Below are 27,805 nucleotides of genomic sequence, written 5' to 3'. Positions count from 1 at the left end.
TCAGTCTCCCACGCATTCACGCTCTGCGCACTGCTGCTCCCTCCCCGAGAGGAACACCCTGCTCTCCTGGCCTTCTGGTCCCAGGAGGAGCCAGACGCTGCTTTCTGTGACATGGCTCACCCACCTGTGGCCGGGGCTCCGCGAGGCGGGCCTGTCGCTGGGGTTGATCTGAGAAGGTGAAGGAAGCACCTGAGGCGCAGATGGGGCCCAGCTCTGCGAGGACTCAGACCTGGATCGCCCACAGCATTTTCTCACCAACGGGAACAGCTGAGGTGCACTGCCAGGCTGGGCTGGCTGCCTCCTGCCAGCGCCCAGCCTCCTGTCTACCTTCCTGGGCCCCGGGGGCACCTGCACACAAAATGTCCCACAGGTAGCCCTGGCCGGTTTGGCTCACTGGATAGAGCATCGGCCTGCGGACTGAGGGGTCGCAGGTTCGATTCCGGTCAAGGGCATGTACCTTGGTTGCAGGCACATCCCCAGTAGGGGGTGTGCAGGAGGTAGCTGATCGATGCTTCTCTCTTATCGATATTTCTAACTCTCTATTCCTCTCCCTTCCTCTCTGTAAAAAATCAATAAAATATACATTTTTAAAAAAATGTCCCACAGGTGAGGCCAGTGGGAGAACACGAGGCAGGCTCACTGGAGAGGCGCTCTGCTGATCAGCTGCCCGCCCGCCGCCCCCTGGGTGTCAGCATTGCACAGCTCCGGGGTCCGTGCCTGGGGAGGAGCACATGCAGGAGCCACCATTCCCGCTGCAAACCCAGGGAAGCCCCTTCCAGCACAGTGCGCGTTCAGCTGCCAGGGCCGAATGCAAGGGGGATGCCGGCCTTTCGTGGCTTGACTATGAGGGACCTCCCAGTCGGGAAGAGGACACAGACCCAGTCGCCAGGTCGTGAGGCCAACAGGAAGCCTGCTGGGAACGTTAAAACTAGACGAGGTGCAGCAGCCGGGCCGGCAGCCTCAGTGGTTCCCACGCATGCACTGCCTCTGGGCAGGCACCTCTCCTCTCCCCCCTGCAGCAGTTCTTCCATTTGAGTCTCAGGTCATCCACGCTGCACCCACTCGGTGCCCATAATCAAATCCCACGTCTTCGTCTTCACATCCCATCAGGGGCAGCATCTGCCCGCCCCCCCCACCCCCCCTCCGCCCCCCCCACAGGAGGCAGACTTGCTCAGCACCACCCTCGAAGCCAAGATGCCTCCCCAGGTCACCAGAAACCCGAGGACCTCAGTTCCTGACCCTCCACCCTGGCCAAACGCCACACTTAAGGGAACAAAACAAACAAGGGAACAACCAAAGGCGTCCGAAGTCACTGTGCGATATTTCGATGACACCTCTGTTGGGATACAAATGTGAAATGAAAAACTGCAAGCAAACATTTGTCATCACATCCAGGCTCCCTCCTCTGAGCTCATGGTCATTGCTCAAAGGCAGCCGTTCTCTGGGGGAATGTACCCCTCTTCCCGGGGGACATTTGACAAGGGAATTTTGGTTGTTGCTACTGACATTTAGTGGGCAGAGGCCAGAGACACGGCTCCATCCCACAGTGCTCATGGCAGCCCCGCAAAGTACACTCTCCAGCCCAGTGTCCACGTGCCAGGCCCAGGACCCTGGACCCAGGCTGAGGCTTGGACAGCAAGTTCACTTTCCAGAGCACGAGGACGCTGCTGGCATGAGGAGGCTCCCTCGCCATGCGGCACAGCGGGAAGAGGAATGTGTAACGGGGACCACCCGTCACCAGTATCACTAGTCATTCAACACTTCTCTCTAAGCGACAACGCGGCCTTAAGTCCTCAGTTTGTGTCATGAATGGAATCATTAGTATAAATATAAGAGAGGAGTGTTTACTGAGCAGTTATTCCTTTCTCCGAAACGGAGACTACAAGGGTGTCCGCGCAGGGCGTGTGCAGGTGGCCGTGCAGCCGGCAGTGAGGGCCCATGAACGCCGTGGCCTTGGGCATCTGAGCTTGGGACCCACCTGAGGTCATCCGGCTGGTCAGTTGCAAAGCAGAGGTGAGAGCTGTACTTCTTCCCACCCTCGCTTCACAGAGACGCTGCTCCTGTTAGCAAGCACCGCGCCGGCCTCGGAGTCCACCGTGAAGGCAGGGGCAGCTGCAACGGCCACGCCACTCAGCCAGTGTGTCCAGGCCACAGGCGCTTCCAGGCATTACATGGGGACAAATGAGGCTCCCCAGAGGCAAGCACCTCCCCAGCCACCAGACCCCACAGGCCGCGGAGAAGGGCTGGGCCCTGCCTTCCTGAGAGACCAGGCCTGTTTCTGCTCCTCTGAGGTCTGAGGTCGGAGGCCCACCGACTTCCTGCTTCCTGGTTGTCTGATGGCTGCAAGGTGACCCTGCAGGCTGCAGGGCAGAGCCCTGGAAGGTGCTGCAGCCCTGGGCCCAGGGCCCTCCTGGTCCTCCCTCACCAGCTCTCCCAGTCCAAATCCCTCAGCAAGACCGTCCCGTTCCTCCTGACCCCCTTTAGGGGCCCAGAGACTGGGGGTGAGGGGGAGGGAAAGCAAGGACCGCCTCCAGTGAGCAAGCCCCGCCGCCTCTCGGTCTTGACAGCGCCCGTGAGGTGTGAGGTCATTGGTCCCCCAGACAGGCCGGAATGCTGGGCACAGAGGTCAGGTTGGTGCCCAAAGTCCTCTGACGTGAGTGATGCCAGCACTGGTCTCTGACTGCCCGACAGCAGGGCCCTGGCAGCTGGGTCAGGCTGTGGGAGCCAGAGCAGGGTTACAGCTCACACCTCCACCCCTTGCCGCTGGCTCCCTGGAGGCAGCCTTCCCCATGCAACTGGAGGACAGCCGTGCAGAGCAGAGCCTGAGCCCGCGGCGGGACCTGTGCAGGAAGGAGGCCCGCACCACGTCTCGGGGCCGGTGTCCACCACGCCAGCCACAGCGCGTGGTGTGAAAGCCAGCGCTGCGCGGACGGGCAGAACCTGACCCGACTCGGCCGCACTTCCCGCATCAGAGCTGCTGTCCAGGAAGCCACTGGCTTTCTTTGCCGGAGTGTCACCCACTTCCCGAGACCAGGCCAGCACGCAGCAAGCCGCCCGCCCTGCTAAGTTCCTGTGCAGCCCGGATGGTGCTAACAGCACAGCCTCCACTTCACACCTGAAGTGCAACTCTTCAGCCCTCAGCACGGCCCCCGGGGTGCAAAGTGGGCCATGCTGTCTGGCCTCCAATGGAAAGGGCTGTGCCTCCCACCGCACCCCGCCCCCCTCCCCCAGTGCCCACCAATGCCAAGGCCGGCGAGCGGAGCAGCCTCACCTCTGTACTCAGGAATTAGCGGTGGGAAGGGCTCCTCCCAGGGCCGGGCCTGACACTCAGCAGTGACTCCACGCGAGGCTCAGAGGCCTGTGGCGCCTCCTCCCGCAGCAGGCTCGGCCGCCGTCCGGGAGAGAGGAGAGGCCACGCCAGCGGCAGGCAACAGCGCGGCTCCAGCACCCATTCTCTTCAGGTTGTTGTCAGTTTCCACTCTGGAGCTGTTTACACTTTACTCCTAAACTTAGATGAAGACTTTAGGCTCAGTCCCAAAGAATCCAGTGATTCTCCCCGAGCCGAGAGAGCATGACCACGAAACCGAGAGGCGCCCTGCACCCCGGGCCTGGAAGGCGGCGCCACGCCCTGCTCACTGCCTGTGAGTGACGGCCACAGCCACTTCCCCGGGTGCCTGGCTTGGCCTCCGCTTGGGACCCTCTGGCCTTCCAGTCACAACCACATAAAAGGGCCCTGAGGTCGCACCCACGTCCCAGTCCCAGTCTCCCAAAGTCCCCTTTTCTCCTCTAATTCAAAAAAAGATCGTGGTTTTTGCCGGGGTTCTTGTCCCAGTATCAAGCAGGGTTCAGGAATCTGGAAAAGGCTGCACGTAGATGACATAGAAATCCAGAGACTAATAAGAGTCCGGAGATGAGATATAATTTTGAAAGGCATTGGGGGTCAGAGGACCTTCAGCTAAAGGAACTGAAGACCCCTCCTTGTCTAGGACCCCTGCTTTTATTAACACAATTTGTCCTAAGGCAAGGTGGAGATAATACACTTCAAAGGGTAAGGTTCAAAGGGTACAGAAGCATTGTCAGTTTGGGGAATAGCCTATGGCTGTTCAGGTGTTTGGCCAGTAGGAGGCAATAACATGTAGATTAAGATGCCCTTTAACTGTCTGGCAGCCACAATCAGTTTCCTATTCAGGTTTGGGGAAATGCCTTCAGCCATTCCCAACAGGTGACTACATGTGTGACTCAACCCTGTTGAGTCCCCAAGTCTCATCAACCTTTAGTTGAAACTCTTAAAATTATGACCTGCTGGAATTGGTCTATGGCAGGTTTTCTTTAAACAAAGTAAAGGAAATCAAGGAAACCAGGTACCAACTTAGACCATTCCCTTGTAGGGGACCAGGGGCTGACGACCAGGTGGTGCCCATCCCTGGCCAGGTGGTCCGGGGTGATGGGGCCTCGGTAGGTGGGAGTCTGATTCCTCTGAGGCCAGACACCCAGGGAGGACTCTGAGGGTGAGAGCAGCTTCTTTCTCTACCAACAATGGGCACCTCCCCCCACAGCACAGCCTGCGGGTCCCCGGGGCACCTCCTCTCACCAACAAGTGTCCATTCTCATCATTGCTCAATCCTTTGTTATTCCTGATTTTCATTTAAAATATTAATTCTAGCTCTTAATTACCAAGAATGTGCTCTTGTGCTGCAGTAATTTCAGTGGGCACTCCTTCCCGCTGGCGTGGCTCAGTGGATGAGCGCCAACCTAGGAACCAGGAGGTCCCAGGTTTGACTCCTGTTCAAGGCACATGCCAGGGTTGTGGGCCCGATCCCCAGTGAGGGGCGTGCAGGATGATTTTCTGTCATCATTGATGTTTCTCTCTCTCTCTCTCTCTCTCTCTCTCTCTCTCTCTCTCTCCCTCTCTCCCTCTCTCCCTCTCCCGCTCTCTCTGGTATCAATAAAAATATATTTTTTAAAAAAGGATTTGAAAGCTCAAACACCTACCGCTAAATGGAAAGTCTCTGAATGCCTGGCAACGGAAGTCGCCTTGGACAGGTGCGCGGTTTCCAGCGAGCATAGCACTTGGCTGTGACCCTGCGGTCCCTCCACGTGACCCGCCTGATCAGTGTGGGTAACTGTCACAGGGGACACGTCCGCACCTTGAAGAGACGAGGCCGTTTTCTCCACAGCCAGGTCACGTCCTGGTTGGAACCTGGACGCTCTCCCCGAGTCCGGTGGCCTAAGACCAAGGCCAGAGCTGCATGCTCACCCTCCAGGGCCCGGCGCAGGCCTGAGGCCACCCGTCCTCAGGGACAGGTCAGAGTTAAGGCACCTGCCTGGCCTGGGGCGGGGAGACTATGGTTTCTCGGGGATCTTTCCATCTCTGAAAACCTAATCAGAGCAGCTGGTTCTAACCCGGATGCCTCACCCTCCACACTTCACACGGGGCCGAGGGGGGCAGGATAACTGGGGCGCAGGGGCTGTTCTGTGCATCTTAGAATGTCCAGCCGCATCCTGGTCTCTACACGAGACGCCAGACGCACCCCACCCTGTTGCGACATGAGACGTCTCCAGATGTCACCCTGTGTCACCCACGTGGCAAATCGCCCCTCGTTGAAAGCCATTATTCAGAACACAACTTACATGTTGCTCTTACCATCGATTTCTGTATCGTGTAGTGGAAAATTGGGAACTTTCCTATAATCTCTTCTGTCTTTACTTCCAAAATTCAAGGAAAAAGGAAAACACAGAACTCCTGTAAGGCCACACCAGAAGGCAACGGCCGCCATGCCACGCGGTGTGTCTGGGCACAGAATTTTTATAATATGTCTCAGATTCAAATGCTCAAAAATATCTGCCTAATGACATGTAGTTTCAGAGTAAGCACTTCATTTTTCTTCTAAATGAGCACCCAGCTTATACAATGGAAAACTAATCCTTTTTCAGCTGCCGGCAACATCTCCGCGGGACTCAGGGGCCTCGCTGATTACACTTCAGCTACACAAGGGCCACATTATCCAACCCAGAAACACCGGGGGATGGGGGTAAGGGCATTTGGGTTTGCTTCCTTGTCTGTCTGGCTTTAAATCTACTTCCACATCTAATCACAAAGTAACAGGGAGGCATCGTGATAAAGTGGAGGCTTAATCACCAATATCTGCCCCCTTAACCACATTCTTAGGGAAAGGAGCAAATAAACCTAGAAGCAGGGAACCCTACAGCAACATTAACAAGGAGAAGTATGTCCACACCTACCAAGTTGGGGCTTTCTGCCGGGTACAGGGCTCCTAAAAGAAAGACCGAGGGCTCAGCCACCAGTACGGAGAGGGGGCACAGAGCCACGGAGGAAGGAGGAGCTCCTGGAAATGAGGGCAGAGCCAGCCTCCTGGTGTGCTGAAGCCAAATGGGCCGCTCCAAGGGGAGGCTCAGCCTGAGCTGTGGGAGGGTAGGTGGGGGGTGAGCCTCAAAGCCCCAGGAGGGAGGCGCAGGGCCCTCACCTGGCTCATAGGTGCTCCTCCCCCAGGAGGCTGCCCGCCTGTGCATGGCCAGGAGGGAAGACCTTCCAGACAGAAAGCGGACAGGAGGCCGCTCTGTAAGACTGTCTTCAGTCAATCCAGCGCCACAGCCGCACCGTTTCCCCGCTGGCAGCCTGCTGGTCTCTAGCAGTAGCTCATCCCCGGAGGGGAGGCCTGGGGATTCAGCCACCAGCACTGGGTGGGGGGATATCTCCGATCTGAAGAGAACCCCACTGTGATGTCTTCACACAAAAATAATGAGCTGTGTCTGAGTTTTTAACTCTGTTCTCTGAAGGCTGTTAGGGAATTTTGATTGATTGATTTGCCTGTTCTGAAAAGCCAAGAAACTCAGCTAAACACAGAAGAGAAGCAAGAAACATCAGTGCGATGGGGCTATTTACCAGTAATATCATAACACCGCCACAACCACTTCACATCGCGCACAGGCGCTGTGCTGACGGCTCGCCTCTTCAGCGGAGCTCTCCACGCTGGTGGTGGGAGCTCACAGACTTATCTGAGCTCTCCTGATGGCGTGCCATTGCCTCTGGGTCTCAGGTCACAGGTCATGGGCTGGAAAAGAAGGTGCGTCCCTCAGGAGTTGACTTCACTACCCATGGCTTCCACTAACTGTGATGGACAGGTGACCACACCCCTTCTGTAGGTTCAGTTGCACTACCTGGATTTGTTGAGATGCGAGTTGCTTTTCTCACTATCACTGCAGATGTCTTCCTCTTGGTTTTCTGGTGATATTTATTTTGTTCATTTTGAAGGAGTGCTCCTGGGTGCACTCAGGTGCAGGACTCTGGTATTCCCCTTCACCCGCTCCGTGCGCCTGCTCTCCTACCATGGTGTCTGCAGGGTGCACACTTGCTTCCTCTCACTGTCAGTCTTTTGGAACCTTACACTGTAGGTGTATCTTTTGAAATTAGTATATGGTTGAAGTTTTTAAAAACCCAACCTGAAAATCGCTTGTCTTTAACTGAACTGGCTAAACTGCTCCCACGCACCCTGGATCTAAAGAACTTGGGTTGGTTTGTACGTGTGGAATGTCACTGCCTTTTCTCCCTCCTCTGCCGTGGGGTGGGCGAGGGACACCATTCCCTGTGCTTTAACCTCTCGTCAGATCTGGGAGTTGTGCCTTTGGCTTCCTTTCCTTCACTGGTGCCTTAAACAGGTCGTATCAACTACTTAATTGTCAAAGTCCACAATTGGTCAGTATGCACAGGCTCCCTTCAGAGGGCACACAGACCGGACTCTGCCGCCCGCTGAAGTCTCCCATGTCTGGTTACTGGTATCTAATCCCCACCTTTTAGTAAACCACCACCTTAGACAGTTTCCCAGACTGTCTGTAACAGGGACTTCTGGGTGAGAAATAAGAAGCAGGAATTGTGAGAACAGGAGGGTAGGATGAGTGGGTTCAAACACACATCTAGTAAGAGTTTCAGCAAAGAGCAGGAAGGAGAAGCATAATCAGAGAGATGACACATGGGACATTTCCAGAGACGGAGCACAGGAACCCACACAGTTAGCCAGCACGGTGATCCTGAACAGCATAATCCCTAAATCCCAGTGACTCTCACGGTGCAGAAGCAGCAGGAGCCGGAACACAGAGGGGATCTCCAAGCAATAATAGGAACAAAAGGTTATGTGAAAAGAAATAATAACTTTCTTTATTATAAAAAAAAGAATTTTTTTTTTCCCATAGGGCACAGGAGAAGCTGGAAAAGAATGAGAACTTCAGACAAGTATGTAGTGACCCACACCGGACACACTGTTCCTGGGGCGTGAGGGCGGAGAGACCCACACCGGACACACTGTTCCTGGGGCGTGAGGGCGGAGAGACCCACACTGGACACACTGTTAGTGGTCAGTGAGGGCAGAGAGACCCACACCGGACACACTGTTCCTGGGGCGTGAGGGCGGAGAGACCCACACCGGACACACTGTTCCTGGGGCATGAGGGCGGAGAGACCCACACCGGACACACTGTTCCTGGGGCGTGAGGGTGGAGAGACCCACACCGGACACACTGTTCCTGGGGCGTGAGGGTGGAGAGACCCACACCGGACACACTGTTAGTGGGCAGTGAGGGTGGGTAAAGAACTTTCAGACATAAAAACGCTAAGCAGTTTGCATTTACAGATTATCACTGAATGAATGATTAAGGTTGGATTCCTCAGCATAATCTCTGTATTGCTATGGTTACAAATTGCCTTTGACATCTCATTGTTTTTTAAAAAAGGAAACAAGCAAATGTTTCCATTGCTCGTCCTGATTGCACTGCCTGGGATGAAACCAACGGTGTCTGTTTTTCCACTCACGTAGCCTGCCGCGGGTGGGCTGCCCTCTCAATTCACGGAAAAGGCACTCAAGTGAGTCATTTCTAGATGACACCCTACAAATGCTGACACTTTCACAAGGTGACAGTGTGCACATATATTTATTGTTGCGTGGTTTATAATATAAAAATTGGAAACAATTTAAAAAATAAATGAATACCAATTATGGTATACAGTGGAATACTACAGGGGAGAACGCTTAAAATGCACCAGTGTTGCCGAAACCGGTTTGGCTCAGTGGATAGAGCATCGGCCTGCGGACTGAAGGGTCCCAGGTTCGATTCCGGTCAAGGGCATGTACCTGGGTTGCGGGCACATCCCCGGTGGGGGATGTGCGGGAGGTGGCTGGTTGATGTTTCTCTCTCATCAATGTTTCTGACTCTCTGTCTCTCTCCCTTCCTCTCTGTAAAAAATCAATAAAATATATTTTTAAAAAAATGCACCAGTGTAAATACATAAGAAAATCCAAATTATAATGTGGCATGGGAGAAAAGGTAAGGTTCAAAAGGATACATACAGGCTGATACACTTTATTTTAATTATGTGTAAAACATGCAAAATAATATGACATGTCACGGATACATACACATGTAAAAAATAGAGAAAGAAGCATAAAGAGGAAAATGTCTATACATTTCAGAGCTCTGGATACTTCTGGAGAAAGAATGAAAAGGGTTGAGTAGGTGAGAATGTTAGAAACATGTATCAATATTTGTTGTTCTTCCATATCTAAATGTGAACATTTGTGAAAACTCTGCCTGTCCCAGAACCAAAGTCCATGTGCCTAATGCTTGGAGAGACCACAAGTCATCTGGAGTAAGGAGAGCTTTACTGATGGAGAAGGCACCAGCTGAGAAGGTGAGAGTCCTCCTGGCCCTCAAATCCACCTTCAGAAAGGACAGGGCTCAGGCTTCTTTTATGTCACAGGAAGCAGGAAATGGCAGGACTAAGAGGTGACTGATGACCGCAGAAGTCTGGGCACCAGCAGGGGTCGGAGGAAGACGTGAAACCTCTTTGTTCTTAGCCACTTGACTCTGGTTGAGGTGAGTCTGGCCTCAAGGCTCCTGCAAACATTTGATGAGCAATCACTATTTTTGTACACGCTTCCCTCACCTCCTGGGAGAGGCATGTTCTTGTGAGGGGCTGTTTTTGTAAAACTCAGTCCACAAGCAGAACCCCTCTCGTATTTAGCATGTAAGGCTGAGCGGGAGCTGTTAGCTGGAGGCCACAGGGACAAAGGAGGCTTGGACAGGATGGAGCCAGTGAGGCCAAGCATCTCACTCACGTGCAGGTATTGGTACATGGGAGCTTCTCCATTATTTAGAATTTTCAAAGGCACAAATTAAAACAGTAACTTAAAAAGGAAGTGCCCCAATATGAACAAAGCTAAGGACATGAGCAAAGCCGTACCGATGTGGGAGGAAAGCGGGTCCCGAATGATTTTAAAGAGGAGTGTGATCTCCCTGCATGAATTACTGTTCATGATTGCACCTCTGTTGGCAAGGAGGTGGGGATGACCACTGCAGCGCCCAGTGTGTTGGGTTGAGTTGTGTAACATTTGTCTTTTCATGTCCCATCCCCCGACCCCACTGACACCCAACACCTGTCACTGTGCCCAGGACAGATTGGTTCCTTACCAAACCTGTGTTGAAATAAAGGCAAGATTCTGTGTTTTCTGTGTTGGGCTTAAAATATTGATTTTGAAAATGTCAACTGTGCAAAATATATATATATACCAACCATCTGGTTCTTTTCAGCCCGAAACTTTGGAACTGATGATCTCTCAAAGCACACAGACTTGAGTAGAAGAGTAGAAATAATATCTTCATTTCCCAATATGGGAGCAAGTGTTAGGAGACATTTTAATGCCAAACGGGTCAATTAGGGTGTAATTGCCTCTGATAGACACTCTAGAAATCAGGACCATTCTTCACCTGGAGCCGGAGTGCCACTTGAAGGAGGCAGCCTTTCCTGCCTTTGAAAACATCAAAGACAATCAAGGTCCTCAATTCTGAACACCCAGCCTAGGAGGGGGGATGGAGACAGCAGCACCAGGGAAAAACGGTGTTACAGACTCAAAAATAGAAGCGAAAACAACTCCCATTGCATCTCAGCAATATCCTGTGTTGGGTGCCTCTAGTCAGACCTGGAAAGACAGCCCCCTCCCCCCACACCCCCGCCCCCCAGCACACACACAAACACCCTTCAGTGACTGCGGGTCTGCAGTGGGGCAGTCACCTCCATGGGGTGCCAGATGTCTCCCTGCTGTGGTTGCACTAAAACTCTCATTGGGGTTAACTCCAAACTTCACAAGTGAGTGCGAACAGTCCCTGGGAGAGGTAACACTATCTCACACCTGATTTGAATTGATCTTAGTGGTTATCTGGCCCAGTCAGAGTGGAGAAGCTCTGGGACTGTCAGGAGAGAGTTTTATGCTGGCTAGAACTTACTTTCAGGATGACTTTTAGACAGCTGTGCTGTAGATGAAAGTATCTGTGATTCCTTGAAGACTAAGCTGTTTGACGTAATCTTACGGTTCAGCTTCTCAGTATTTGTATGGTAGGAAAAATCACTATTTCCTTTTAGAAGACAATTTGTCAATTTTTTTCAATGACCTTTATTTTGAGATAATCGTGGATCCACATACAGTTGTAAGAACCAATACAGAGAGATTCTACCTACTCTTTGCCCAGTGTTCCTAATGGAAAGGCAGGGGAGAAAAAAACCTCATTTCCTCTACCTACCTCAGGTCCATTGACTGGGGTCCTGCAGCTTAGACTGACAAGAGGCAGATTCACAAGAGAAAGCGAACAGAAACTCGTTAACATGAGCCTCCTGCGTCCACACTTGAGACCAAGCGGTAACTCAAAAGGGTGGGTAGAACTTGGGCTTCTCTTGCATCTTAACAAAAGAGCAACATATTTTCTAAAGAAGGGACAAGACGAAGAAAAGGGAATTTGAGTTTCCAGGGGCAGAGAGTTGTGGGAAGGTAAGTATATGGGAAAACAAATGGAAGGTAAGGGCTAGAGGTAGAGTTTGCGCGTGAATTCCCCCAGGGCCATCCCTGGGCTGATGAAGGTCTGGCGCTGTCCGGCTGGTTGTCCCCTAGCCTTCCTGGTTGCACATACCTATGTCCTCCTTTTAGACAGATTCAAGGACAGAGAGCTTTCATTCTACCTGTTTTCCCTCCACTGTCTTCAGGTCAAAGTAATCCTTATCCCAAGGTGGCATTTGGGGGCAACGTATTCTACTACCCTTCAGCCACATCTTGTAAAGCTACTTACAATGTCACACTCGGGATGGTGTCATTGATGCCGTCAAGACAGATAGAGAACGTGCCCATCAACACAAAAGCCTCTCCCGTGGCCAGGATCCCTTTCCTAGTCCCCCACGGGCTGTGGCTGCCAACCACTCACCTCTCCCCCTCCTGCCGCTGGCACCTCGGGACATCATAGACATGGGAGTACGGAGTCTGGAATCTATGGGCATTTAGCTTTTTTCACTCAACACAACTTCTGGCTTCGTCTAAATTGCTGCATAGTCTATGTTCCATGGTCTGCATGGACCAGTTTGTTTAGCTATTCATCCATGTGGAGGCATCCACGTTGTCTCCACATTTTGGCCGATACAGATAAAGCTGTTGTAAACATTCACACAGGATTTTGGGTCAGTGCACAATTTTGTTTTTCTGGGGTAAATGTCTGCAGGTGAAATTGCAGGGGCGTATGGTAATGCATGGTTAGTTTTTACAGAAACTACCCAATAATTTTCGGAGTGGCTCTTCTGTTTCACATTCCCACACACAACATCTGTGTGTCCATGTATTTTATTTTATTTTATTTATTTTTTTTAATTAAATCTTTATTGTTCAGATTATTACATTTGTTCCTCTTTTTCCCCCCCCCCATAACTCCCCTCCTCCCAGTTCCCGCCCCACCCTCCGCCCTCACTCCCCACCCACTGTCCTCATCCATAGGTGCACGATTTTTGTCCAGTCTCTTCCCACATCTCCCACACCCCTTTCCCCCCCAAGAATAGTCAGTCCATTCCCTTTCTATGTCCCTGATTCTATTATAATCAACAGTTCATTCTGTTCATCAGATTATTTATTCACTTGATTCTTAGATTCACTTGTTGATAGATGCATATTTGTTGTTCATAATTTGTATCTTTACCTTTTTCTTCCTCTTCCTCTTCTTAAAGGATACCTTTCAGCATTTCATATAATCCTGGTTTGGTGGTGATGAACTCCTTTAGCTTTTCCTTATCTGTGAAGCTCTTTATCTGACCTTCAATTCTGAATGATAGCTTTGCTGGATAAAGTAATCTTGGTTGTAGGTTCTTGGTATTCATCACTTTGAATATTTCTTGCCACTCCCTTCTGGCCTGCAAAGTTTCTGTTGAGAAATCAGCTGACAGTCGTATGGGTATTCCCTTGTAGGTAACTGAGTTTCTTTCTCTTGCTGTTTTTAAGATTCTCTCTTTATCTTTTGCTCTTGGCATTTTAATTATGATGTGTCTTGGTGTGGTCCTCTTTGGATTCCTTTTGTTTGGGGTTCTCCGCGCTTCTTGGACCTGTAAGTCCATTTCTTTCACCAGGTGCGGGAAGTTTTCTGTCATTATTTCTTCAAATAGGTTTTCAATATCTTGCTCTCTCTCATCTTCTGGCACCCCTATAATTCTGATGTTGGTACACTTGAAGCTGTCCCAGAGGCTCCTTACACTATCCTCGCATTTTTGGATTCTTTTTTCATTTTGCTTTTCCGGTTGGATGTTTTTTGCTTCCTCGCATTTCAAATCATTGACTTGATTCTTGTGCTCCTCTGGTCTGCTGTCGGGCGTCTGTATAATATTCATTATTTCAGTCCGTGTATGCTTAATTTCTAGTTGGTTCCCCAATATAAGATCGAGGGTCTTATTAGTTTTCGTGTAGAGCTCATTAAGTTTATCGGCAGCTTCTAAACAGTTCTTGAGAGACCTTAAAAGTGTGGTTCTGAACTCTATATCTTCCATTGACAATTTTGTCCTGTTTCTTTGTCTCCGCATTTTGTTATGCTTCCTTGGTGCACCCCCTAGTGGTCTTTGTTCGCAGTCTTATAGTTAAATCTTGATTGTTGTAGTTAATCCCAGGGAGGGTTTGACCTCCAGGCCAAGTGGCTATGAGAATCAGCTGTGTCAGCAGTGAGAGAACTTCTGTCCTCTAGGGAGGTGCTAATCTAGCCTTTGCCTGGGGCTATCCGGCAAATGCCTCTGTGCAGGGCTTGGGCGGGGCGGGTCGCACAGGATCAACAGGGTGGGCAGGAGAGAGCAGTTATGGCGGCTCTCAGTCCTGTCCCCAGGGGCTCTGCCTCTCTGAGTCCCAGCACCCGCTGCAAAGCTGGGAGAGAAAGCTGCACTGGCTCTGACCGAAGCCAGACAGTCCCGCTTCTCCCGTTTGAGTATGGGTCCCCAAAGACTCGCCTGTATCTGGAGCTCAGAGTCTGCGACTCCCTCCCGATTGAAAACAACAACCGCGCCCTCCGCCGCCAGCCTGCTCCTCGCACTCCGCACCTCAGAATTTGACTTCAGCACTGCGCCTCCTCTGAGTGTCCGTTTGCGTTTCTCTTTCCTCCTAGTTGTAGGACTTCCACTCAGCCAGCGTTCCTGTGGTTCTGGGTGATGTCCCTTCCGTTTTTTGGTTTCACTTTTGAAGTAGTTGTTCAAAGCAGCAAACTCCGGCGTTAACCTATGCCGCCATCTTGGTTCTCTCTGTCCGTGTATTTTAAAGGATTGTAAAGCCTCATGCCCATTAGCCCGGGGACTGTACCCTCAGGGGATAGCTCAAAAACGTGAAAAACAAAGAAAAAATGTTTCTATAGCCCATTGTTTTGACTCTGGAAGTGCATAGGGTATGTTAGATGTTGTTGTTGAAGCCTAGGAGAAACCCACATTAAGGTGTGTTCGTGGAGGAGGGTAACACGTGGCCATGTCACTATAACCACTGCACACATGCTCTCCAGGGAGAGGACAGAGCTGTGCACTGGGTGAGAAAACCTTAACCAATAAAAGGTTAACTGAGTGGTGAAAACTAGAAGCTCTAACAGCCTGAAACTCCTTAGACTGGAGGAGAAGGGTTGAGGGTGAGCCTGAGGCTCCTGCATGTCCTGGTTAGAGGAAGAGCATGGGCGGGTGGGTGACAGGGCAAGGGGAAAGAGGGTTGTGGAGGACCCTATGGCCCATTGGAGTGAGTACCAGCCAGGTGAGACTAACACTTCCATGGTCTCAAGGAAAACACAAAACTAAAACCCTAACCTTTCTCAGAAATCACATTTTTTAAGTTATTTGCAACTAGAGGCCTGGAGCATGAATTCATGCATGGGTGAGGTCCCTAGGCCTGGCCAGTGATCAGGGCCAATCGGGACTGATCGGGCAGGCTGGCTGAGGAGAGGGACCACTGGAGGTTGGCCAGCTGCAGGAAGTTGGCTGTAGGAGCGCACTGACCACCAGGGGCAGCTCCTACATTGAGCATCCATCCCCTGGTGGTCAATGCACATCATAGCTACCAGCTGGTCGTCAGGTCATAACCAGTCTCTTGGGCTTTTATATGTATAGACTAGAGGCCCAGTGCACAAAATTTGTTCCCTCAGCCCAACCTGCACCCTGTCCAATTGGGGACCCCTTGGGGGATGTCTGACTGCCAGTTTAGGCCCGATCCCACAACCAGAAGTTGGACATCTCTCTCGCAATATGGGACAACTGGCTCCTAACTGCTCACCTGCCTGCCTGCCTGATCGCCCCTAACTGCCCTCCCCTGCCAGACTGATCTTGCCCCCCAACTGCCCTCCCTTCCTGGCCTGGTTGCTCCCTACTGCACTCCCCTGCTGCCCTGATCTCACCCCCAACTGCCCTCCCCTACTGACCAATTTGGTTCTGATTGGTTGCTTTCTATGCCAGCATCAAAGGCTCCACCTCCTAGGCAGCCATTGGCTCCCCACAGCACCCAGATTTGGTTCTTATTGGTCGGTTTTTATGCCAGTCAGTGTCTAAAGCTCTGCCTCCTAGGCAGCCATTGGCTCCCACAGCACCCAGATTTGGTTCTGATTGGTTGGTTCCTATGCCAGTCAGCATCTGCAGGCCTATCTCTGGGCCTGATCAGAGAGGCAGGGCTGAACAGCAGCCCCCTCAGAGGCTGGGAGAGAAAGAAAGGCCCAGCCTCTGGTGAAGCTCAGAAAGAAAGAGAGAGAGATAGAGAGAGACAAGTACTTATCAACAGCTGCCACTGAGGCTGTGGATCAGACCCTGCCTCTCTCTCTGGGTCTCAGCCCCCCTGGGCAGTCAGTACTGGGTCACCATGGCAACCCAGCGCTGACTGAAGGACTTCCAGGTTGGTCAGCCTTTGGTAGCGATCAGTGGTTACAACCCTGGCCTTTTATATATTAGGATAATATATGGGGTTGTTTTTTAAAATATGTTTTTATTGATTTTAGAGAGAGAGGAACAGGGAGGGAGAGAGAGATAGAAACATCGATGAGAGCAAAACATCGATCCACTGCCATCTGCACACCCCCTACTGGGGACCGAGCCTGCAACCCTGGCATGTACCCTGACTGGGAATTGAACCAGGACCTCTTGGTGCATGGGAAGACCAACCAACTGAGCCACTCCAGCCAGGCAATATATGAGTTTTTTAAAAAGAGAAAATAGTAACTTAACTAGCATCAAGGTGAATTTTTAATTCCATTTCCTATATCTTCAGGGTCCATGGAGTTTGCAGCTCTGAACCATTCAGGAACCCCAAGCCCCAGTGTACAGAGATCGTGTGCACCGAGCCGGTTCTGGTGTGATGGACTTGGGACCTCTATCACAGAAGTGCCAATCAATTGTAAGCCAGACTGCAGCCCATTCTTTAAAAATCACAAATATGAAATGACTAGAGGCCCAGTGCATGAAATTCATGCAAGGGTAGGGTCCCAAGGCCTGGCCACCGTCTGGTCATCAGCGCACATTATAGTGAGTGATCGAACTCCTGGTCTCCTGGTCAAACTCCCAAGGGGACACTTTGCACATTAGCCTTTTATATATATAGATTCCTCTAGTGAGTCCACTTCCTACAGAAACACAGCCTCTCTGTCCTGCTGAGTGTGCTTGGGGCTGCTATTTGGAATCCTGGATGTGCATCTCCCTGGCCAGGCTGGGGGAGGGGTCATAGGGACTCTTTCAGAGATTACTGGGGCCCGTGTCCCCAGAACCAGTAAGACACCTGAAAATTATGGCTTTTGTACACAAAGGGAAGAAGGCCCAAAGCGATTCATGCCCTTGGAAACCATTCCAGAAACCATGAGAGTCTGTGAAACTGGTTTAAAATCTGTCTCCTTAGTGGAGAAGGAAAAGCCACGGGCTCATATGTGGAATGAAATAGACCTGGATCTGTAGTTCCCTCTCTCATCACTGAATCCCCAAACATCCTTTAGGGGCCAGGTCAAGCACTAATTCGTATAAAATTCCCCAGGTGCCACGCCCTGGCCTGAACCAAGAAGGATTAGTTTCCATTCTTTTTGGCCTCATACATGACTAAATGGGTAAGTTAGTGAAGAACGAATGAATGGCGTGATCTACTTATGTGGTGTGCTTCAACTCCAAGGTTAAATGTAAGTGGCCTATATGAGTGGTATCCTCTAGAATTGACACACATTTTAAAACATTGAAGATGTGGTGTCAGTTCCAGTAATCTTCCTCTAAAGCAGTGGTTCTCAACCTTCTGGCCCTTTAAATACAGTTCCTCATGTTGTGATCCCATAGGTCCCTTGGCCTGGCCTGCGGGATCAGGCCGAAACTGGCTCTCCAACATCCCCCAAGGGGTCCAGATTGAGAGAGAGCACAGGCCAGGCCAAGGGACCCCACCAGTGCATGATTGGGGCTGGGGAGGAATACGGGAGGTTGGCCAGCCGGGAGAGGTTGGAGGAGGGCTCCAGGGCATGTCCAGCCTGTCTCAATCAGTCCTGATTGGCCAGACCCCAGCAACAAGCTAACCTACCAGTTGGAGCATCTGCTCCCTGGTGGTCAGTGCACATCATAGTGAGTGGTTGAGCAGCCTTAGCATATCATTAGCATATTATGCTTTGATTGGTTGAATGGCCGACCACATGACTGGACACTTAGCATATTAAGCTTTTATTATATAGGATGTGCGTGAGTTGATGGTATGTGAGGTACAGCTCAATAAAGCTATTAAAAATAATAGAGAAAACTGGGTGTGACATGTAGAAAACTCCATGTGTCATATCCACATTTTTTCTGCAAATCTAAAACTCTGATAATGAAATAAACAGCTCATTTAAAGAAATAGCAGCTCTAGTTCCTGCTTGGCAGCTCCCTCCTGCCTCCCCATGGAGTGGCAGTGATGGCGAGAAGCTCCGTGGAAACTGCCTTCTGCGCCCTCCCTCAGTCTTTCCCTGAAAAGAAGTTTCTCCCTCGGCGTTAACAACTCTGCACGCAGGTGGTGGAAATGTCATTGGGTGTCACTGCATTGGTCTCTGAGATGGAGGACACCCCAGGGCAGTGTGCAGAAATCGGTCGTTAAGTGGCTATGTCTCTATTAATTATGCATCTGCACAAGGTTAAAGGAGAGTAAACTGTGTAAAAGTGCACCATTCGGAAAATACTGTATCTGCACCTAATTTCCTGATGCTGTGTGAGCAGGAGCCAGACACCGTTCCTAGCCGCAAATCACTCCTCTTGCTAATAGCCCTTCAGTGCATCAGCGAAACTGTAAGAAGCCACAATTCTATTATATTTAAGCTAAAAATCCAAATGTAAGTAATAATATATATTTTTCAGCTTGATCTTTTCATTTAATTGACTCCTCCAAACTGAGCAAGTGATTCGTCCTGCACAAGGCTGAGTCCCCGCAGTACTGAGTCCCCCAGGGTTGAGTCCCCATAGGGCTGAGTCCCCCAGGGCTGAGTCCCATCCAGCAGGCACCATGTGGAGTCCTGTCTTGAAGGGCTGGTATTCCAGTGCCTGCCTCTGAGGTGTTTGCCTTTCCTGAGAGGCCTGCAGATAATAGTCTCACTGTTCCCGTGTTTGAAGGCCCGTGAGTCATAGCAAATGTGTCATGAGAAGACTTGACAATTCTAACCTCCTCTGAGAACAAGCTGTGTTTACATCGAGAAAAACGGCCCCCACGTGCTGCCCTAATGCACAGACCAGGATGTGTGCAGCCGGACGCCTTCTGCAGCCAACGTGCCCAGAGCTTTGTGTGTGAGGACAGGGCAGGGACATCCTCCCCACGAGGCACCGTGGTCACCGTCACAGCTCAGTGTCAGGTGAATCCATGTGTGCGGGGCAGGGCAGGCACGCGAGTCCCCACATGGGCTCTTTGGGCAGCATCCATGCATGAGCCGTCTCATGATTCACACTCAGGAAATGTTTGGCTGTTTCCTATGCACGTGAGAAGTGCCCATGCGCTCGGATAAGAGATGTGTAAATATGTCCATTTCGGGAGCCCCTGAACGAGGAAGAACAAAGCAGCCTCAGTGGGGAAATGTCAGAGGGAGAATTGTGAATGATGTGAAACTCGAAGATGCTTCATATATTCCGAAAGTAAATAAAAAGGGGAAAACATTGAGCCCCCAAACTGAAAACAAGCTGAAACAAATGGACAGAATTTTATATCAAAGTGGTAACATGTAACAGAAAAATTATTTCAAGGAATCCCAAAAGCATAAACCTGATTTCAAATCCTTGGAGATTATATCGGAAAGATCAAGAGAACTACAGAGAAAGCTTAAAAACTCATTCAGAGCTTTTATCATTAGTGCATTAGTGTTAATTTTGGTATCATAATTGGGACATCATTTAGTTTATTTTTTAGAATAAATAACTGTGTTAATGTTATTAGTGCAAATATATACAAATATATATACATATAAAATTTTAAAAGGCAAGAAGATAAACTCTGCCTGCTAAGTTTGAATAGGAAATGGCAATAAACCTATGATTTCACACACACACACACACACGCCTCCTATGTCTAATTAAGAGCGTTAAAAGCACTAACACCTCAAGGCCCATAGTGGGCAAGCTCAGACCTTGTTTATAAACACCATTTCCCAGTAGAAAGTAACAGGGCTCAAAGGCACAGCAGGGGGGGAGGAGCCATGGGAGATTGGTCAGCTGGTCCCACCCCCAATCAGGGTGTTGGGGGCCAATCAGGGGCAGGGCCAACCGGGGGAGGGGCCAATCAGGCCCAGGATTAGGCCGGTTGGCTGCCATAGTGCGCATCATAGATACCAGTTGTTCTGGTCTTTCTGCTGTTCCGGTCACTGGGCTTTTATATATAGACTAGGGGCCCGGTGCACAAAATTCGTGCACTGGGTGTGTGTGTGGGGGGAGTGTCCCTCAGCCCAGCCTGCCCCCTCTCACATACTGGGAGCCCTCAGGCGTTGACCCCCATCACCCTCCAATCGCAGGATCAGCCCCTTGCCCAGGCCTGACGCCTCTGACAGAGGTGTCAGGCCTGGGCAGGGGACCCTCATTTCCCCGCATCACTGGTTCTGCCCCCAGCTGAGGCCTGATGCCTCTGGCCCAGGCGTCAGGCCTGGGCAGGGGACCCCCAGACCCTCTGATTGCTGGCTCTGCCCCTTGCCCAGGCCTGATGCCTCGGCCAGAGGCGTAGACCCCCATCACCCTCCGATCGCCTGATCGGCCCCTTGCCCAGGCCTGACGCTTCCGCCAGAGGTGTCAGGCTTGGACAGGGGACCCCTCCATCTCCGCCCGATCACTGGCTCTGGCCCACGCCCAGGCCTGAGGCCTCTGGCCCAGGAATCATGCCTGGGCAGGGGACCCCCATCTCCCTCTGATCGCTTGCTCCACCCCCCACCCAGGCCTGATGCCTCGGCCAGAGGAGTTGACCCTCATCACCCTCTTATCACCAATCACCGGATCGGCCCCTTGACCAGGCCTGAGGCCTCCGGCAGAGGTGTCAGGCCTGGGCAGGGGACCCCCAGCTCCCCGCGGTTGCAGGCTCCGCCCCTGCCCAGGCCTAACACCTCTGGCCTAGGCGTCCGGCCCGGGCAGCGGGGACCCGCAGCTGCAGCGGCCCCCCAATCGTGGGCTTCGCTTTAGGCCCAGGCAAGGGACCCCTAGCTCCTGGGACTGCCAGCTTCGACCGTGCCCAGCTCCCATCGCTGGCTCCACCCCTACTTCCTGCTATCACTGGCCAGGGCGAAAAAGGCGCCTGATTCTCCGATCATGGCTCCAGGGCTGCCTTTGCCCTGCCCCCCAGCTCTTAGCTCCCCCCTGGGTTTCCGATCACTGTCAGTGGCAGGGGGCTTCTTCCTGCTTTCCCTTTTGCCTCCCTGCATTGTGCCTACATATGCAAATTAACCGCCATCTTGTTGGCAGTTAACTGCCAATCTTAGTTGGCAGTTAATTTGCATATAGCCCTGATTAGCCAATGAAAAGGGTAGCTCGTACGCCAATTACCATTTTTCTCTTTTATTAGTGTAGATAGCATAGGCAATGTGTCCTTAAATGTGAGATTATTTGAGCATCCTCAATTTTTTATTGTAAAATACATGAGCCCATCATGTTAAAGTACAAAACAAAACAGAATGAACACAATATAAAACCTACACAGACAGAGTGTAGATGAGGCAAGGCCTTCACAGGGTCCCTGCAGAAAAGGACTTGAAGCACCTCTGCACAGCGTGTGGCCAGTAGGGCCCAGCCGGTGGCTACCTCAGGACGTACCTCAAGTTCAGGGAAGTGCTAGTCATGTTATTTGGGTGGTGGGGACCAGGTGAGGTCAGGCCATTCCAACTCAGCTCAGGACAACTGGGCAGTTGCTTGATATGAAGGGCACTGGGCTGGGGTGTCCTCAGCTTCCCTTTGCCTCCCCCAGATTCAGGATCCCCCTCTTCCCAATGCTGTCCCTTCCCTCCTCAGGGGACATCCTGCACTCCAACTCCATATCTCATTGGATCATGGGGATCCCAAATTGTGACATGCAAAAAGAAAAAAAAAATGACAATTACAGCCTGGTGGGTGTGGCTCGGTGGTTGAGTGTTGACCCATGAACCAGGAGGTCATGGTTCAATTCCCGCTCAGGGCACATGCCTGGGTTACAGGCTCAATCCCCAGTAGGGGGCATGCAGGAGGCAGTCAATCAGTGATTCTCTGTCATCATTGATGCTTCTCTCTCTCTCCTCCTCCTCCCTCTCTGAAATCAATGATAACAATAAAAAATGACAGTGAGGATGGTGGGTGTGGACTTTGGAAAAGCAGCCAAATTAACTGCAACAGCCACCAGAGCCATGTGTGGGTGCTGCCTGTCCCTGGAAATGGAAAGACATCCTGGAGCCAATGCTCTCACTCGCTGGAGGGGCCATGTGCCAGCATTCAGCACGCAGCCCCACCCATGGGTATGCTTTCCATCTTAGCCCTCACGCCCAGGGAAGTGGCTGGGACAGGACTTGGCTGCCCATGGCACCCTTTTCCCTGCTGAGGGCAAAGAAGCCTCAATTTCCCTTTACCGAGCCATCCCTCGGCCACTCAGAATCCTTAACTTTGGGGGGAGGTAGACATGCCCAACCCCAGGAATGGTGCTAACTCACACCTGGACATTCAGACTCACCGTGACTAGACCGGTGGTCACATGACCAAGGGGGCCAGTGCTTTTTCTAAATCACTGGGAAAATTTGACTATGAAAAGGTTAGTAAGCCGTTAAGTGATAGCCCAGCTCTACTGTGCCCACCCACGCCCCCAGAGGGTCTGCCTGAGAGTGATGCAGGCAGGCGGAGGAGGGGAAGACTGGAGAGGGGCACTCTTTAGGTCCCTAGATTCAACCATATCTCAAGATGATGCCCAGAACCTTCCAGAAATAGGAGCCTGTAAATTCCCTATTTGGCAAAAGCCATTTGGATTGTATTTCTTTCCCCTGCAACTATGAAAGTGCTGAGTACAATGGATATAACAGTCAAAAAAATTAGGTGTATATGTGTGGAAATCTTTTGGAAAAAAAAATTAGTAAGCAAAACAACATATTGTTATTTTTAAACTAGAGGCCCAGTGCATGAAATTCATATGCTGGCAGGAGGATTCCTCAGCCCAGCCTGCACCCTCTTGCAGTCCGGGACCCCTTGGGAAGCGGGCCTAAGCCGGCAGTTGGACATCCCTCTCACATTCTGGGACCCCTCACTCCTTATCACCCGCCTGCTCACTGTTCTTTACCACTCGGCTTGCTGCTCCTTAGTGCTGCCATGGAGGCAAGAGATGTTCCCACCACTGCTGCTGCACTCACCAGCTGTGAGCCCAACTTCTGGCTGAACGGTGCTCTCCCCTGTGGGAGGGAGTGCACTGACCACCAGGGGGAAACTCCTGATTGAGCATCTGCCCCCTGGTGGTCGGCACACATCATAGTGACCAGTTGTTTGGTTGTTCTGCTGTTTGGTCTATTTGCATATTAGCCTTTTATTATATAGAACTAGAGGCCCGGTACATGAAATCTGTGCATGGGGCAGGGGATCCCTCAGCGTTGCCTGCACCCTCTCCAATCCAGGATCCCTCGAGGGATGTCCAACTGCTGGGTTAGTCCTGAACCCGTCAGTCGGACATCCTTCTCGAAATCCAGGACTGCTGGCTCCTAACCACTCACCTGCCTGCCTAATCACCCCTAAATGCTCTCCCCTGCCGGCCTGATCATCCCTAACCACTCTCCCCTGCCAGCCTGGTCTCCCCTAACTGCTCTCCCCTGCTGACTTGGTCACCCCTAACCACTCTCCCGTGCCAGCCTGATCACCCCCTAACTGCTCTCCCCTGCTGGCCTGATCCTCCCTCACCACCTCTGCCTTGGCCCCTGCCACCATGGCTTTGTCTAGAAGGACGTCTGGAAGATGTCTGGTCTAACTAGCATATTATCCTTTTATTAGTATAGATTGTAATTGTGAAGCATTTCAGATATGCAAGAAAGGACAGAAGATGATAGGACAGGTCATCCACTCACCCACTCAGGACAGACATCAACATGTGCCATGTTCCCTTCCAAGTTCTTTACTGTGTGGTTTAATGCAAGAAGGAAACAGGTCCGTGGTGTCCTGTCCCGTTTGCCAGGTGGAGTTCTCCCTAGCCCCTGGATGACCAGGGTTATGTGTGGCTCTTGGAAATATTCAAATATTTTCTCACAAATGATAGTGTCACGACACTAACATATCCTTCGCTTTTTACCATGAGATATAGGGAGTCCCAAAATGCATTCACACTTGAACAGCTGAGAGCTCAATTTTGAAAATGAAATGTATTTTAATAAACCCTGCCTTTATAATTATCTGAAGTGTGGGTATACATTTTTTGAGACACCCTATATTAGAGAAGATTCCCTATCAGCACGTCCAGGGCACCTCATCTCCCCTCACAGCCACGTGTCTGCGGAGCAGGCCTTCCGACTGGTGTCGCATTGTGTTCAATGTTTGGCTGTTGTGTGTGATCTGCCACAGATACTCTTGTATGTGGGTCACTGCACACACGTGTGGGTCTATTTCAGTGCACATTTCTGGGGCTGAGAAATCTGAGTCAAAGAGTTTCTATGATTGTAGCTTTCACAGATTTTGCCAAATGCCCAAGAGAGGTCGTATCAACTTATATCCACTGGTAACATCTGAAGGACTCTTCCACAGCCCCTGGTCACTGTGGGTCAGTAAGTCTTCGCCAATGTGATCAGAGAAGAAAGGGAATTCAAGGCCGTTTAGAGCTGTATTTCACGGTGAGCCTCATTTTATATATTTAACAGCCACTTGGATCTCATTTGCTGTGAACTCCCTGTGTTTTGGGCCCATTTTTCTATTGGTCTTTTAAATAAAATTAAATTAAAATATACAAATTAATATATGTCATATATATATATATATATATATATATATATGGCATTTTTTATTTTTTTTATTTTTTTTAAAATTAAATCTTTATTGTTCAGATTATTACGTTTGTTCCTTTTTTTTCCCCCCATAACTCCCCTCCTCCCAGTTCCCGCCCCACCCTCCGCCCTCACTCCCCACCCACTGTCCTCATCCATAGGTGCACGATTTTTGTCCAGTCTCTTCCCACATCTCCCACACCCCTTTCCCCCCCAAGAATAGTCAGTCCATTCCCTTTCTATGTCCCTGATTCTATTATAATCAACAGTTCATTCTGTTCATCAGATTATTTATTCACTTGATTCTTAGATTCACTTCTTGATAGATGCATATTTGTTGTTCATAATTTGTATCTTTACCTTTTTCTTCCTCTTCCTCTTCTTAAAGGATACCTTTCAGCATTTCATATAATCCTGGTTTGGTGGTGATGAACTCCTTTAGCTTTTCCTTATCTGTGAAGCTCTTTATCTGACCTTCAATTCTGAATGATAGCTTTGCTGGATAAAGTAATCTTGGTTGTAGGTTCTTGGCATTCATCACTTTGAATATTTCTTGCCACTCCCTTCTGGCCTGCAAAGTTTCTGTTGAGAAATCAGCTGACAGTCGTATGGGTATTCCCTTGTAGGTAACTGAATTTCTTTCTCTTGCTGTTTTTAAGATTCTCTCTTTATCTTTTGCTCTTGGCAATTTAATTATGATGTGTCTTGGTGTGGTCCTCTTTGGATTCCTTTTGTTTGGGGTTCTCCGCGCTTCTTGGACCTGTAAGTCCATTTCTTTCACCAGGTGGGGGAAGTTTTCTGTCATTATTTCTTCAAATAGGTTTTCAATATCTTGCTCTCTCTCATCTTCTGGCACCCCTATAATTCTGATGTTGGTACGCTTGAAGCTGTCCCAGAGGCTCCTTACACTATCCTCGCATTTTTGGATTCTTTTTTCATTTTGCTTTTCCGGTTGGATGTTTTTTGCTTCCTCGCATTTCAAATCATTGACTTGATTCTTGTGCTCCTCTGGTCTGCTGTCGGGCGTCTGTATAATATTCGTTATTTCAGTCCGTGTATGCTTAATTTCTAGTTGGTTCCCCAATATAAGATCGAGGGTCTTATTAGTTTTCGTGTAGATCTCATTAAGTTTATCGGCAGCTTCTAAACAGTTCTTGAGAGACCTTAAAAGTGTGGTTCTGAACTCTATTTCTTCCATTGACAATTTTGTCCTGTTTCTTTGTCTCCGCATTTTGTTATGCTTCCTTGGTGCACCCCCTAGTGGTCTTTGTTCGCAGTCTTATAGATAAATCTTGATTGTTGTAGCTAATTCCAGGGAGGGTTTGACCTCCAGGCCAAGTGGCTATGAGAATCAGCTGTGTCAGCAGTGAGAGAACTTCTGTCCTCTAGGGAGGTGCTAATCTAGCCTTTGCCTGAGGCTATCCGGCAAATGCCTTTGCCTGAGGCTATCCGGCAAATGCCTCTGTGCAGGGCTTGGGCGGGGCGGGTCGCACAGGATCAACAGGGTGGGCCGGAGAGAGCAGTTATGGCGGCTCTCAGTCCTGTCCCAAGGGGCTCTGCCTCTCTGAGTCCCAGCACCCGCTGCAAAGCTCGGAGAGAAAGCTGCACTCGCTCTGACCAAAGCCAGACAGTCCCGCTTCTCCCGTTTGAGTCTGGGTCCCTAAAGACTCGCCCGGATCTGGTGCTCAGAGTCTGCAACTCCCTCCCGATTGAAAACAACAACCGCGCCCTCCGCCGCCAGCCCACTCCGCACACTCCGCACCTCAGAATTTGACTTCAGCACTGCGCCTCCTCTGAGTGTCCGTATGCGTTTCTCTTTCCTCCTAGTTGTAGGACTTCCACTCAGCCAGCGTTCCTGTGGTTCTGGGTGATGTCCCTTCCGTTTTTTGGTTTCACTTTTGAAGTAGTTGTTCAAAGCAGCAAACTCCGGCGTTAACCTATGCCGCCATCTTCTATATATGGCATTTTTTAAATTGGCCCTTTCTGTCATAAATAGCAAATGTGTTTCACAATTTCTCATTTGCCTTTTTACTTTCTGTTATGGTGATTTTTATCATGTAGAATTTTTAAATATTTATTTTCATGTAGTCAATTTTGTCAACTCATTTTGGGGTTTTATGTCACCTTTAGGGAGGAGTTTGGGCTGAGTTGTGCCTGCTTCACATTCACGCGAGGAAGCCCGAACCCCCAGGACCCCCGATGCTGGAGATGGGCCTTACAGGGTGATTCAGTCAGAATGGGTCCTGGGGTGGGCCCTGGCCCAACATGACCGGCGTCCTTATAAGAAGAGGACACAGCAGACACCACAGAGGGCAGGCTCGCCCGAGGACACAGGGAGAAGGTGGCGTCTGCGTGCCAGGAGAGAGGCCCCAGGCAGCACCAGCCCTGCCCACACCTTGATCTTGAACTTCCGGCCTCAGGGATGGTGAGGAGACGCATCTGCGGTCTGAGCCGCCTCACCTGTGGTTCTTGTCACCCTCGCCTGAGCCTCCTAATAAAGAAGGACTTCCCATCGTGGGAGTTTTTATTTATTTTATTTATTTTTTTAAAAAATACAGTTTATTGATTTTTTACAGAGAGGAAGGGAGAGGGATAGAGAGTTAGAAACATCAATCAGCCGCCTCCTACACACGTCCCACAGGGGATGTGCCTGCAACCAAGGTACATGCCCTTGACCAGAATAGAACCTGGGACCTTTCAGTCTGCAGGCCGGCGCTCTATCCACTGAACCAAACTGGTCAGGGCCATCATCATGGGAGTTTTTGGAGCGTGTTCCACACGTCCTCAGGTGTGCCGGTTATTTTATTGTTAAATGTGTCTGTGGATTTCTCCCTCCACATCTTCCTCAGCGGTAAACTCAGGTTCAGGGGGTGCTACCTTCCCGGAGAAGGGCCAGGACAGGGGGTCCAGCCCTCAGGCCAGCGGAACCCCCTTGGAGCTCTTCTCCCGGGAGGGCTGACCCTGACCTCAGCCACGGGCAGCGTCTGCAGAGAGCACGTGCTCCGGCCTGAGAGCGCAAGTGCGTTGGCAGCGTGTGCGTTCTGCTCTACGTCATAGAACTGCGCCCCTGCGG

The sequence above is a fragment of the Myotis daubentonii genome, chromosome 8 (assembly GCF_963259705.1).
Source record: "Myotis daubentonii chromosome 8, mMyoDau2.1, whole genome shotgun sequence".
Taxonomy (NCBI): Eukaryota; Metazoa; Chordata; class Mammalia; order Chiroptera; family Vespertilionidae; genus Myotis; species Myotis daubentonii.
Note: the sequence above shows the minus strand (reverse complement) of the source record.